The sequence below is a fragment of the Natrix helvetica genome, assembly GCF_964273705.1.
Source record: "Natrix helvetica genome assembly, chromosome: 5".
Taxonomy (NCBI): domain Eukaryota; kingdom Metazoa; phylum Chordata; class Lepidosauria; order Squamata; family Natricidae; genus Natrix; species Natrix helvetica.
This window is the reverse complement of record NC_138551.1, coordinates 49,488,042-49,504,283: the sequence shown is the minus strand read 5'-3', so window position 1 is coordinate 49,504,283 and position 16,242 is coordinate 49,488,042. Positions and strand designations below refer to the sequence as shown.

The following is a 16,242-nucleotide window of genomic DNA, read 5'->3' as shown; positions in this document are numbered from 1 at the left end:
TATTTTTGTACAAATTTAGGCATGCTAGAATGTAGCAGTGATGGATATTTTTGTACATGCTTGAATTTGGGATGATTAACATTCACAAGAGAATGAAAAGGAATGTGATAGAATGGGACATTCTTTCCCATTAGAAAGAATGCCTATATCAGCTTCTCCCAACCAGGGGCTGTCCACATGTGTTGGATTTCAGCTCTTTTGGCAATACTTGCGGATAATTACAGCTGATAATTATAGCTAAAATCCAATGACTAGAAAAGGAACAGTTTGAAGGTTGCTCTATACTGCTAATTATTTGCATTCCTGAAGAAAGTGTGCAAAATGATTTCGTATCCTGAGATAAGCAGAAATTTGCACAAGAAAAACTGCACTGCTGATAGTTTCTGATTTCAAAATCAACTAACCCACTCATAGATTGGATAATAATGCAGCAACTGCTTTTCTACCCTTTAAAGGTTCAGATGCAAACTAGTAACAGGTGTGCAACTTTTCTCAATCCTACAAAGCAGTGATGGGAAGCCACACCTGCTAAATGTTCACACCAATACTAGGAATGGATCATATCTCCTAACTCTTTGAGAAATGGAGCTACATGTGCTGTGAACGATAATAGCAAGTTAAAGGCAATTAGTTAGCAAAGAAAGGAGCACAGCCACTCATTTAATGACATTTTTAAAAGAACAGCAAGGCCCCTGGATAAAATGGTAAGGCAGGAAAAACTGCCAAAGTAATTTTATCCTCAGCCGGATACAATCATAATAATAGTGATTCTCTCTTTACTGGCATGTTGTGAAGAGAAATTTAAGCCCTGCCAACAAGTTCAGAAACTCTAGAGAATGAGAATTGACAAGGACCTTTGAGAGAATGTCATCGGAGTTCTGTAAAGACAACTGCTGGAAAGAGTTTGTCACAGCTGCTAACACTGTTTCAACATTTATGTACCTCAGCAGGTGTTGGCAAACTGCATTTGTCAGACAGAGGAGGAGCAGCAGCAGCAGCAGCAGCAGCCGCTGCCACCACCAGCTCAGGCTCATGATGTTAAGGGCTTTTGGGGGTATAACTCAGTCAGCTTCAAGAAAATGACTTCCTCAGCAAATTGCCATTTATATTGCTTATGGTATCTAGAGGCCATCTTGGAGATCGGGCTATTGTCTTGGGTACCAGTGTGAAGCAAAAGCACTGTCACTCAAATGCTCCAGTGCTACAGGAATTTACATATTCAATTACGGAAGTACAATCATTGGGCTCTGGGCTTTATGCCTTGAGGAAACTCTAGGCCTCAGAGTTTTGATTGCTTTGGGTTTGTTACATGGAACCCTGACACAATCTTTGTTAGAAGGAGATCGATAAATTCCTAAAATAGTGGAACCACTGTGAAGGCTTGACGCATACACACACGCACTCTAGTAATCTCTCTGAAAGGCATCTCTCTGAAAAGCACCTGGCTATCAGTTAGTCACCCTGCCAAGTAAACGCAGTGGTATTCCTGATTTTTAGCATGACAGTGGAGAAAAAAGTCAGCCTGTACTCCAAGAGGGAATGTTTTGCTTGCTGCTTTTTTGTGCACTTTAAAATGAACAGCTTTGAGTATTGGCTGCATTGGCCAAGATTTTCCTGGTGCTAGCGACTATGATCATATCTAGAGAGTCACCCTGGGTGTTGCGTGGAACAAATGAAAGAAAACAAATGAAAGAGGCATCTGCTGGGAGTGGGGAAAGTAAAAAAGGCAAGATATTGGCTATGACAGAGTGATCAAGACACACACACCCTTTTAAAATCATGTTTCCTGAAACATATTAGAAGAGTAGAGCTTTGATTGTTCCATTACTTCCATTTCTTTAGCCAGGAGAGAATGATCAAATGGGTATCAGTATTACCACAACTATATATGCAGACTAGATATTAATTAAGAGTACATAGTATATATTACTGCTCCCAACCACTATATGATAGATTGTCCTGAAATGTGTAATCAGTCAAAATCACAAGTAACCTAAAAGTAAATTGATGAGACAATACCCCACTATACTTTCTAGCTCTTTACAACTTCAAAATTTTGGATACTTTCCAAATGAATCACTGAGGTGTTCCTAATTACATCTCTGGGATCCGTAGGTTATCCAGTGACATTCTGAATGCCAGCATTTTGCACTGCAGTACAGTAACTGTCCTTTCATTTTTGAAAATTAAAATATATTTTTTTAAAAATAAAATCAAGTAAAGCAATGAACTGGGGAAACCAAGGGAAATGTTGCTGATAGACTGGCATCCATGAAACCACATTAGGAGCCAAAATCCCTCTGCATAAATCTGTGGGAATATGGATATTTTGATTTAATCCAAATGATTAACACTTTTCCTTTTTTTGCTCATACCCTTTCCCACAGTATATGCCCATCATTTGTGCCATGACCATAGGAAAGCTACTGCCTCTGTGTTCAGAAAAATAATGATAAGCAAGAATGGAAACAACAGCTGGTGAAAAATTATTAGCAGTGAATCTACTTGACTCTATTGTAATCCTCCCACTTCCAAGTCTCCATCCATCCTCCAGGTATTAATTATTGTCTGCCAAAACTGATCTACCAAAACCAGGCTTAAATTGTATCTTTATTCCTTGTCTCGTTGTGGCATAATGTGATTTGTGAACCTAGCTATTATGGCTTGCATTTGGGAATTTGCATTATGTGTGAACCAAGTTACTATGGTTTCATCATCAAGCTATTGCTTAACAAATAGAGATCGATATGTACATTTCACATTATTTCCTCTCTGCTACTGGAACATGCTATCTTACTGACTCAGGCTTGTAATCAATTTGCCCTAAATTTAACAGAATGATGATAACACTGTTCTTAATAATACTAGCATATATGGGAAGTAAATTTTAAATAGCAAAAAACATCCTGGATAAAAATATTTTTTTAAAAAAATAGATATCTGGACTCTGAAAATCAGCAGCATCTCAATGATTGGAAAAAATATTCACCCGTTCTGTCTATATACAATGATGGACAAAGGCAGTTATCACCTAAAAAACTTAACTGGTTAAGTAATAGAGCCAGAAACTTCATTTATATAACACATGTCAGAAAGAGTCTAGCAGAGCCAGGGCAGAGGTGGGTTGCTCCTGGTTCGGACCGGTTCAGGCGAAACAGTAGTGGTAATTGGGCGTGGGTCACCAAACCAGTAATGATGGCTGGCTGGCCATGCCCCCAAACCGGCCCGCTCCGACACTCCCCCTGCCTCGCTTTCGCCACGTGCATCCACAGAACTGCCTCCTCCTGCCTACACACATAAGCATTCATGCTAGCTTAGGCCCCCCTCCCCACTGCCAGCTTTGCAGCCCCCCCCCTTGGAGCTCCAAGCAGCAGGTGGGGTAGCAGGGGTGAGCTCTTAGCACTTTTTCCACTGGCGGGAAAAATGCTGAGGGAGATCTTCACTCACCTTTCACCAGTCACTTGGAGCTCCAAGAGGCGGGGGAGGGGGGGAAGCAGCAGTGAGTTCCAAGCAGCAGGTTTGCAAGGTGCAAAGTGGCTCTCAAAGAGAATGAAATGGGTGTGGCACACCCAGAGCCGCATCTGCTTTGCAACAGTTGCGCCACACCCACTTCATTTTCTGGCTCCTCTCCTTCCCTTGCTTGCTACTGCCAGATACCGCCAGGTACTGCCAGGGGAATTGAGGGAAGGAGAGGGACCAGAGAAAGAAAGGAAGCATGTAAAAAAGCAACCCCTGCTGCCAAGGGCGAAGCAGAGCGCCCCTCCGGGCATCCTCTTGTCTCTGCTTAACTGCCCCCCATCGTTTCTTCAGCCCTTGTGACCAGGCAACACAGGAGAGGAGTGGGAGGAAAAGCATCAGGAGGCAGGTGGGTGAAGAGAGAGAGAGAGAGTGAATAAAAACGCTCCACCAACACACTGTCCTCACCCAGGCAGGCGGTGCAAGCACTGGTATGACATGCATCTTGCTGCACCCACCCCAACGAATGAAGGAGACCCCAGCCACAAACTGCCCGCCTGCATTTAAACCATCCTGCCTCCTCTCTCCCCGCATGGGCTCTCTGGAGAGGTAGGGAAGGTCTCCCAGCTGGCAAAACAGAAATTTTCACCGGTTTGGTGGGCATGGCTAGGTGGGAGGCATGTGACTGAGTGGGCGTGGGTGTGAGTGACATCAAGTTGGCCATGCCCACTCAGTCACTTGCCCTGCTAGCCACACCCACAGAACCGGTAGTAAAAATTTTTAGAACCCACTACTAATCCAGGGGGCAGAATCAAGCAGGGAATTAGTCTGGAATCTGCATAGTCACAAGAGGGCAAAGTCCAACCCCTCTTGAATTCTATTGAACCTTATCTAATTTGGCTCAGATGAAAATCAGACAGTTGTAATGGAGGTCCAGTGTGCAACAGAAACCTCCCCCATGACTTCTATGAATTCTATCCAAGGCAAATCTCATACTGTTTTTTTTTAATGTAGTATTATTCTTAGCTCAAAGCCTTGCTGATATGGCTGTAAGGATAATGTGTGAAAAATCAATAGTGATATTCTTGGTACTGCTCAAGAAAATAAAGTAACAATAGTCATTTTGGGAAAGTTATCCTTTCTTTTTTTAAAAAAGAATTTTATTGGTTTTTAAACATTTTTGGGAAAAGGTAAGAGGGTACATAGAAAATTTTGGCAGCTTCCATGCTAGTGGCAGAAATCCCTGCAAATCTCACAATTTTTACAATATTTAAACCAATGTGTAAAAGATAAACAAAAAACAGAATCTTATTCTACATTGTATCAAATCATGTGTTCAATCATCTTTTCCTTTGTCACTTTCTAGTATATCAACAATTACAAATATTTCAAATACATTTATTTTTGTGACCTGAGCCTTTTCGATATTGCTCCTTCTTCCCTGTCCCCAGGTGGGGCCACAGCCCCCCCTCCTTCATATCTTGTGCCTTGCTACAAAAATGACTTGCCCGTTAGTTAGTTAGAAAGTTATCCTTTCTGTGCTGCTAGGATCATTCCCACCTACTCATTCTGCAGAAAAGCCTGATTCTTTCTGATGGGAGCTCAAGTTCCATTTCCGGCTTATTTCAATCAGGTATAATAATAGAGCCCATTTGCTGTTTAACATTACTTTAAGTATTTTAAATATAGGTGGAGAAATCAACTACACACTGAGCAAAACATCAATTAAATAAATGAGAAGGTTACAGGTGTGTCTTTTAAAAGTAAAATAAATTATACAGGACACAAGAGGATATGTTCTTTCAGAATAAAATCATACTAATCATGCCTCACTAGTTAAAACTGTCACATCCCCAAATTGTTCCTGCACCCAGCAATGTTTAATTAATATTAATATATTAATTAATATTTAATTAATTTAATTTAATTTAATTAGTTTAATTAATATTAATATATTAATTAATTAATTTATATATATATATATATATATATATATATATATATATATATATATATATATATATATATATATATATATATATATATATATATATATATATATATATTCTAAGACTGGAACTTGGAAGAGTGCAAGCTGTAAATAATACTATGCTAATGAGAATCAGACATGCATGTATGAGGCTGTGAAAAATCTGCCAAAGATTTTGGTGTTTCACATCAGGAATTCACTTGCAGTCACCACTTGACTGCAAGGAATCCCTAAATATAATACCTGACTACTTCTATACATTGTGAAAAAATTACCTTTTCTAACTGTTAGTGACAATAGGTCAGCAAATGCTAATCAGTAACCACTGAGTAATACTGCACTATTTCCAATATGTGGCAATTCCTGGAAAGGTGGCCTACTATATGGAGTCAGACGAAGTGTGAAAAAGGAAATGACAACCACTCCAATATCTTTTGTCAAGAAACAAATGTATATTCACAAACAGTAATAATGGAAGATGACTCTCCGAGTAGAAAGGTATCCATTGAACTATTAGAGGAAAGCAGAGGGTCTGAATAACACCGGTGCTTTCCTTGAGGCTGGATTAAAGCCAATAGGATAACTAGATATTGATGTGCTCAGAAATGTGTCGCCCTTGGTACATGGTTACCCTATGTTAGAATCTTGCTCCAAGGAGAATGTAATGTCAGATTATGAAATGTCAAGACCCAATGCTACTGTTCTAGGAATCAACAAATTGAAATGTACTGGAATGGGAATATGAGGAATATCTTCCATTATGGACAATATAAAGAAGATAAAAGTAGCCTCTGTTGTTAAAAGGTTATCAGTGTTAGTACATCAGATTCTCTATATTCTGCAAGCAATGACACTTATAAGCCCTAATTGGTAACACAAATAGAACTTGTACTGATTGCTGCACAGACAATAAATTCCTTGCAAAATTACAGCTTGAAGAAAACAAAACCATCAGACTAACAAGAAACAAAACAAAGTGAAATGGTTGCCTGCCGTCATGTTGAAAACAGCTGAAGAGCAGAAAGCAACAGACAGGAGAAAAAAAATTACCCAAGCAAATACTGAGTTTCAGAAAAGACCAAGAAAATATGGAGTTATATTTAAATAGGCAGTGCAGGGAAATTAAGGATAACAATCAAATAGAAAAGAAAAATAGCAAGCATTAAGAAATAAAAACAATGTACACAGAAGTAAGTATGATTAAAGATGAGACAAATCTACGGGAATAAGAAAATATAAAGGAGGTTGAGAGGCGGGGCTGACGTTGTGACGATACGACGTGCAATCTTGAAGGTCCAAGATTGTCATTGATATCTTTGCCACTGGATGGTCCTTTTGGACCTAAACCATCCCGTAGAGACGGTGATAGAGAAGGGCACATTCTGTTGATCCAAGGGACATCGCAAAGTCCCTGGTAGATCCAGGAGAAGCCCTTTTTTCTGGCAACAGAGAAGCAGCCATTGAAGCTGCTGAAAGTTGTGACAGCTCCAGAAATGGAAGGCAAGCTGAAGGGAAAGTGTGTCGAATTGATGAGATAATTTTTATTACCGATGAGAGAACACCCCAAAAGATTAAAAGTAAAATTGAAGACAGAAGTGGTGAGATTAAGCCTGTCTCAAATTTAGAGTGTTATTTTTCTTTAATCCTTTTACAGCTGGAATTTCTATAAATACTTATTTTTTAAACTGGATTGATTTTATTTTTATTTTTTTAAGACTTTCTTTTTTTTTCAATGCCGTATAGTATTTTCTTTTTAATTTTTTTTCTTTCCTGGAAAATAAAGAGGGAAGTGAAAGTAGATGAAAAGAAGTAATACTGCCACTTAGAAGCTTGGAGGCTTGGAAAAATTGTTTTTTCTTTTCTTTGTTTGAACATTTGATAATTTTGTGCAAAGTAAGACACTTCAAGGTCTCTGAGCTTGTTTATTGAAAATGATGGTGGGATGAGCATGGATTGTTTATACAGGTGCTCCTCTGGGTACTATCAGTAGTTGGACTGAAGTGAAAAGCTTGAAGTTGAAAGATTGCAGCGAACTTAGAAAGAGAACTGTTAACTTTGTTTGGAAAAGAGCCTTGGATTATATTTAGTGGCAGTGTTTATTATCTGAAGGAAAAGATCAATACAGATGATGTTGCAACAGTAAAAAGAAAAGGAAGTGACATTGCAGATGATTATGCAAGAAATTCAAAAAATATAAGTAAGAACACAGAACATTGAAAAGAGATTAGAGAATATTACAGGGATGAAATATGAGGACAGATTTCAAAAAATTGAAGAAAAAGATGAACAAAGAGATAAGAAAATCGAAGATATTGACAGTAGATTGAGCGTGATTGAAAAAGACAAGAGTGGAATATTGGAATGGGAGATCGACAGACTAGAATTTTACCTCAGATTCCAGAATATAGAAGAAGAAAAGGGAGAAAATTTGGCAGAAGTAATGAAAGAGATTCTGGCAGAAGTATTGGTGATAACCAAAGGGAAGATGATGGAAGGAACAGATGAGGGGTTTTAAGCCTTTACAAGATATGCAGTGAAATATAAGTTGCCAAGAGATGTCCATATAAGATTTACTAAAAAAACAATTGTAATACAAATACCACAAATGGCAAGAGATAAAAGATTGTACTACTATTGGATGGATACAGGATGATGTAATGAATTGCTATAATAAAAATTAATTTGAATGTATTTAAATTTAGAATATTTTGCATAAAATGAAGTATTAATAGTTATAGTCAAATAAATGATTAACAATGATAATAATGTATACATATATACTAGATTGATAATATGAGATTTTATATATATTTGTAAGTAAGGACTATGGAGAAGATGCACAAAGGTCTTGTAACCAAAGATAATCAATTTTATAAAATATGGGACTTATCCTATTAATGGTTAGACAAAAAATATGGAAGTGAAATATGCTAGAGAATTTTATAAAGATGTATTACTACTGGATGAATTTAGGATGATGTAAAGAAATGCCATAATATAAATTTATTCAAAATTTAGAATATCTTACATAAAATGAAGCAATAATAGTTATAGTCAAATAAATGTTTAACAATGATAATAATTGTATACATATATATTAGATTCATAATACGAGATTCTATATAAATTGTAAGTGAAGACTATGGTGAGGATGTACAAAAGTTTTGTAACCAATTGACACACCGTACGAAACGGGAAGATGGTTTTATGTTTTATGTTTTATGTTTGTGTTTGTTTTTTTAAAAATAAAATTATATATATATATATATATATATATATGTATGTATGTATGTATGTATGTATGTATGTATGTATGTATGCATGAATGCATGTTTTGGTGTATTTGGGTCTTTTCACGTGTAAGATCCGAATACACCAAAACATGCATACCTATACCCGTGAAAATCTACGAATATATATATATTTTTGTTTTCGTAGATTTTCACGGGTGTAGGTATGCTGGTTTTGTTGTATTCGGGTCTTTTCCCGTGTAAGGTTGAGATTGTCTTTGCAACGTTTCGGCAGAATCACACCTGCCATCTTCAAGCTGTGGGCTTAAAATGGGAACGGAGCTGCCGTCTTTCTGTAAGTCTTGGTGGGAGGGGATGGGGTGGTGGCTTTGTTTCAGTAAGTGGAATGATTGGTTGTGTGGTTGTATCATGATTGGTAGATTGGTGCTGATTGGTGCAGGTTGTGTGTGCATTGTTGTTTTGTATTTTAACGGCTTGGGTGGTGGGTGGTGTTCGTTTGTTGGCTAGGGCTGGTTTCCAGATGTTTGGTAGGCGGGAGGTATCATCACGTTTGTTCATGCTGTGGGGGTGTTTCTCTATTTCGATGGCTTCCATGATTATTCTCTTGTGGAGGTGTTCTGTTTTGGAGATTAACCTGGCTCCTTCAAAGTTGATTTCGTGTCCTGTAGTTTTAAGGTGCTGGAAAAGGGAAGAAGTTTTTTCTTTTTTTCTTACTGCATTCTCCACAAGCACAATATCAGGACAGCCTTCACCACTGACCAAAAAATAGCCAACATCTTAAGAAACCCCAAAGACAAAATCCAGCTAGAAAACCAAGGAGTCTACGAAATACCATGCAAAATCTGCCCAGCAATATACATAGGGCAAACAAACAGGAGAATAAATGCACGCATCACAGAACACAAAAATGCAGTAACTCTATTTTGTCTTTGGGGTTTCTCAGGATAAAATTTCCCATACATAAAAGGCACCACAGACAGAATCAGCAAGATCCTCCACAAACACAACATCAAGACAGCATTCTACACAAACCGAAAAATATCCACCATCCTGAGAAACCCCAAAGACAAAATAGAGTTAGAAAATCAAGGAGTATATGAAATCCCATGCACCACCTGCCCCACCACATACATCGGACAAACCAACAGAAGAATAAAGGCACACATTGAAGAACACAAAAACTCAGTCAGAAAGGAGGAACCAACTTCTTCCCTAGTCCAACACCTCAAAGCCACAGGACATGATATAGACTTTAAAAATACCAGAACTATTGCCAAAATTGAACACTTTAACAACAGAATAATCAGAGAAGCTATTGAGATAGAAAAACGACCACACAGCATGAATAAACGAGATACCTCCCGCCTACCAGCCATTTGGAAACCCGCCCTCACTGACAAACGAGTCCCTAACACTAAGAATGATACCAGACCCACACTCACGAAAACCACACAGGATGTCACTATCACACATCCACGCAAAAAGCAAGCCCAAACCCACACCGATAATGACCACAAACCAGAAGCCCGACCACAAACCAGAAGCCAGACCACAGCTGCATTATTAGCCACTTTAAACCCCTCCAATCCATATATGAAGCAAACTGATGCCCACCACGGAGATGTGGCACGACCACAAACGCGAAGCCAAACAACAGTAACGCAGCTCACCAGCTCAAATCCCTCTGCAACTCAGACTAACACAAGCACAACCAGGCCCCCACCCAACAGAACACGCCCCCATCCAATCAGAGCACAGCCAAACTCCCATCCAATCAGAGCACAACCAAGCCTCCTACCAATCAGAATACACCTCCACCCAATCAGAATGCAGCCAAGCTCCCACCCAATCAGCACAAACCCCCACTGGCAGTTAAAAAGAGGAACCGGCTGAGATCTCACATTGCTCCTGGAAGCACCAAGCCGGAAGCACCAAGCTGGAAGCACCAGCCTGATGATGATGAATGAGACTTCATCGAAACGTCGTGAAGATACTTCCAATTCTACGCGGGAGAAAACCCGAACAACCAAAGACATACATACAAACACCCGCGAAAACCTCAGAAAATATATATATATATATATGTATGTATGTATGTATGTATGTATGTATGTATGTATGTGTGTATGTATATGTATATGTATATGTATATGTATATGTATATGTATATGTATATGTATATGTATATGTATATGTATATGTATATGTATATGTATATGTATATATGTGTGGGTATATGTATATGTATATGTATATATGTGTGGGTATATGTATATGTATATGTATATATGTGTGGGTATATGTATATGTATATGTATGTATGTATTTGTGTTACAACCCCTGGTATGCCCAAATATGGGAGGGAGCTCACTACTCCCCCTTTCTGTCTTTCGGCTCATTACAGAAGACCATCCAGGCAGAAAACCATATTTTTTTATTTTTAATTTATTAAAAATTACTATATATATATATATATATATATATATATATATATATATATATATATATATATATATATATATATATATATATATATATATATATATATATATATATATATATATATATATATATATATATATATATAATAAAGGAGAATAGATAATGGCATGAAAATGTGGAATCAATTCATATATATTATAGATATAGAGAGATAGCTAGAGAGAGATATAGATATAGCTATATAGACTTAATCACTAACCTAGAATCGGACATTCTGCAAAGTGAAGAGAAATGAGTCCTCAAAAGTATTACTAATAATAAAGCTGCAGAACTTGACATACCAGGCAGAACTTTTTAAAATCTTACACAATGAAGCAGTAACAATACTACACGGAGTTTTTAAATAGATATGGAAACAAAACACAGACCTAAAGACTTTTATATTCCAGGACGAAACAAGGCAGTGCTACAGAATATCCAAAATATCTAATAATTGTGCTTATTTCACATACTGGTAAGATAATGCTCAAGATATTTCAATCCAGATATCAACATTACAAACAACAGATGAATCGAAGAAATAGGGACACTCAAGATCGCATTGCTAACGTCCAAAAGAAACGAGAATTTTAAAAATATTTTACTGCATTAATTATACAATTGCTTTTAATGTCTAGACATAAGAAATTAGAAAAAATAGGGATAATGTACCACTCGCTGTAAATATTGTAAAATATATGTGATGATAAGAGACAAGAGTTTATACAGAATATGGAGCAACTAAAGGCTCAGAATAGGGAATGTTATATTATCACCATATTTATTTGATAAGTGAAAAGCAAAATATTAGAGAAAAATTAGGAAAAATAGATACTGGAATTAAAATTGTTGAAAGAAATATCAACAGCCTCAGATATGTTGATGAAATCATTTTGGTAGAAAAGAGGAAGACTTAAGACATTTCTTGCTGAGGTGAAAAAGTGCAAAAATTGAATGCTGCTCAATGTTTTAAAATAGAACTAAGATTATATTAACAGATAATTTCAACTCAATGCAACAGAACACATTGTAGTGGTCAACAGACTATCTCAAAAAAGGCTCAAAAAATGTACCAGGATAGTGCCTTTGTCTGTAGCAGGGGTGAAATTCAGCAGGTTCTGGAGAACTGGTAGTGGAAATTTTGAGTAGTTCAGAGAACCAGCAAATACCACCTCTGTCTGGCCCCAGAGTGGGGTGGGAATGGAGATTTTGCAATATCCTTCATCCAGGAGTGGGGAGGGAATGGGGATTTTGCAGTATCCTTCCCTCCAGGAAAAACAAATTATTCAATACTAGAAGTAAAACCAGGCTGCTCACTAGAAACACTGATCATTATGGAAGTAAAGCTTAAATATTTCAGACACATAATGCAAAAGCCAGAGTTACTGGAGAAATCAATGACAGTTGCTTAGAAAAATCGAAGGCAACTGAAGAAAAATTGAAGGCTGATGGATAAGATGGTGGGATACAGTATTATCATTGTTAACACTCACAAGAAGAATTCAGAGAAACAATGGCTGAGAGACAGTGATTGAACAACTGGAGAATGAGATCCTATATGGAAAACAACAGGTTGGGGAATATTTCTTTTTGTGCATCATATTAGCGTATTACAGTCCATTCAAAATAACAAGAAAACAATTATAGTGAAAACCAATACAGAGCAATAAAGGTAAAATAGGATATAAAGAACAAGAGGGAAAGTTTGATGGAAGTTATCACCACCTATTTTATTTTATTTATGTCCTATCTTTATTATTTCTACAAATAATTCAAGATGGCGAACGTATCCAGCACACCTTCCTCCTCTTATTTGCCCCCAACAACAAGCCTATGGGGTGAGTTGGGCTAAGAGCCACGAGCGCAAGATCACCCAGCTGGCTTTCATGGCTAAGGCAGGACTCGAACTTATGATCTCCTGCTTTCCATCCTGGTGCCTTAACCGCTAGATTAAATCCCCAGACCTTTCCCACTTTAATATTTTAAACTTTTTCTCCTTTTATCTTGTATCTAGTGTTGCTCATTTATCACATTATCACTTATTAAAAGCAGTAATAAAAGGTTTACACAAACCCAATGGCCTCCATAGTATAACTGTCATTTAATCTGTTATCCATAGGCTATCCATGGTTCTTTCCAAGTCTCAAATACGAATTAGTATTTATGTTTTATATTTCATTTATATTTATAAAGCCAACCTTTCAATATAGACATGAATAATAAGACTTATCACACATACTTTTAAAGAAAAAATGTATAATGTTATTCCTGACAATACATTTTTTACATTTCTTTGACCTTACCATGTGATAATGCCAATGATGAAAGAATAAGGAGAGCAGACACTGAAGACAGAGGAAGAAGTGGGGAATAAAATATATAAATTTCTGAAAGTCTGATGAGATTCAGGCATGATTTGTTGTCAAAAGCATCACGTATACTGATTAAATCTTGTTGATTAGTGAATTCTAATAGCATGATATGAAATATCCATAACTGGCTATTTCACATCATGCAATTAGAATTCACTAATCAACAAGTTTGTTGATTAACTGGCTATATATAACTGGATATTTCTATATTTTTTTCTCTTTTTAAAATGATGTATGTCAGATGTGGGTTCAACGTGAGAGCTATGAGATATGAGTTTTAGATAGGTTTGCGGCCTTGAGTTATTTCTAAAAATAACAAAGATGGGAAATAAATAAATAAATACCAAAGAAAGATTAATTTCTCAATCTGAATTCTATCTTAATCACTTCTATTATTTCATTTGTCCTGAGAAAATACATGCCCAATTTCCTCCTAAGTAATACCTAGTTCTGACATTACAAACAGACTAAGAAGTTTAAATCAGTGATCTGTCATGGCATGTTACTTTGGATAGATTTTGCAACTTGCAACTTGCAACTTTTAGGCTTAAAAGCTAAGAATCTGGTATGGTCAGTTTATCCCAACTCTTACAAAACCTGATGTACTGAGTGATGTGAACAATCATTCCAAATCACCTGTCATTCCAATCTGATCTTCATGCTGAAATTCATCTAGGACCCCAATGAATTTGGCTAGTGGAGGTGATTCATGGGAATCACAGTCCCAAGACAACTGGAGGTCTTCATATTCTCTACCTTTACTCTTGATATTCAGAATCCAATTTTGTACTTTTTCAACTTGGAGCTGTCCATCAGATTCTTATGAACCAAAAAACAATCCTGCTAAATCACATCTAATTTCAAGTACCTAAATATTCTGGACAAGGTGTTAATAGAGGTATTTATTCTCTACAATAAAATCAGTATAACCCTTCCTACCCTTCCCCTCTTACACACATATGTGCAGTCATGCAACTCATCAAGCTCTACAAGGCAAGGAAGGCACACTAAAAGAGTTAGGTGTTGTTTTAAAATGCAACACCTTTTCTTTCTCCTAAGTCTTTTTGTGTTTTTCCTTAACAAGTCCAGAGAGTAGACAAAAGGTGTTAACAAAAGCTATTGTTCCCTCCTCCATCACCAGGAAAACTCAATCCAGTCAAGTAGATTAAACAAGAGTATATCCTAATGTGTTGTCTTCTCGATCTCATCATTAAGGAGTAACTGAAAACGCCTGAACAAGTATTAAGCATAAGATAAAAGGTTTTTTTTCCCAGGAGCAGAATCTGTGAAGCATTATAAAGTGCATCCATCTTGTTTATTTATTTACATCCCACATTTTTTTCCAAGTGGTTAAAGGCAGTGTCAGGACTGGATTACAGCCAACTCATAAGATACACACAGATCAGAATGGTGCCCCTTGGCCTTCCCATTGCTTAACTGAAAATATATTAAGACTTAATAAGTGTTCAAAACTAGAACTGAGTGTGGCAGTGAAAGATTAAAGGGCATGATAGCTGGGGGGGGGGCTCTGTGCTATCCTCCTTCTCTTGATGGCCTAAGAACATACTTATTTTGCTTAATGGTTAATTCAGGATGGATATAAGGATCTCCCCTCATTTTACCATAGCAACAACCCTATGAAGTCATTTGAATCAAGAAGGAATGTCTAATACCTTAACCTTTACATATATAATGATGCCAACGAACATGATGGATCATTTGGAATTAGATTTTAGTTTGGGAAAATAATAGCAGTTCTACTCTGTCCCTTGAAAGTGGTTTTGTTCTATTCATAGAATATGAAGTCCTGTGGGGAAAAGCTTTGTATGATACTTGTATGTTTTCTCCAATATAGCAATCACAGATTATCCCATTCTCATTATCCCATTTCTTAATCCTTGGTCCTTGCAGATGTACTGTATGTAAGAGATCTGATCTAGAATCTGACTTCCTCCCTTCTTCTGTCTCAGAGACAGAAGAAAAGCTCCAGTAGCTCTTCCTTCAAAATAGAATTGCCACTTTTCCAGCATCAGAATGTCATCAATTCTTGCTGTAAGGTCCAAAGGATCCTCAATTATATCTTCTCTTAAAAATATATATTGTTCCCCTCTGGAAATTTTGTGGTGATTAGAATTCAGTAAATTAGACTTCTGTTGCTCTCCCCAGTTCTCCACTCACAAAGCTTAGAAACATTTTTCACTTCGTCTGTTAAATGAAACTTGACTTCTTTCTGACTGCCTGAAAAAAGGTCCTTTTCAACTTCAAATTCATATGATTCAGATTTATCCAGGCTTCTGATACAAATGGCTACAGGAGCTAATCTTCTGAAGAGCTAAAAAAAATAACTGAATATAATGAACATTGGGCACTATCTAATAAAATGAAATTCAATGGTGAAAAGAGTAAGGTTCTACATTTAGGCAACAAAAACGGAATGCACAGGTACAGTATAGGTGGTACCGTGCTCAATAGTAGTAACTGTGAGAGGGATCTTGGAGTTCTAGTGGACAACCATTTAAATATGAGCCAGCAGTGTGCAGCAGCTGCCAAAAAAGCCAACACAGTTCTAGGCTGCATCAACAGAGGGATAGAATCAAGATCACGTGAAGTGTTAATACCACTTTATAATGCCTTGGTAAGGCCACACTTGGAATACTGCATTCAGTTCTGGTCACCACGATGTAAAAAAGAT

The 16,242-nt window shown here is 37.1% G+C and overlaps 1 protein-coding gene across 2 annotated transcripts in view; it reads right to left on the bottom strand.

The window, feature by feature from the left end:
- The window catches only part of SLIT1 (slit guidance ligand 1), a 151,206-nt gene that overhangs the window by 121,241 nt on the left and 13,723 nt on the right, over positions 1-16,242 (bottom strand). The gene's annotated exons all lie outside the window — the stretch shown is intronic.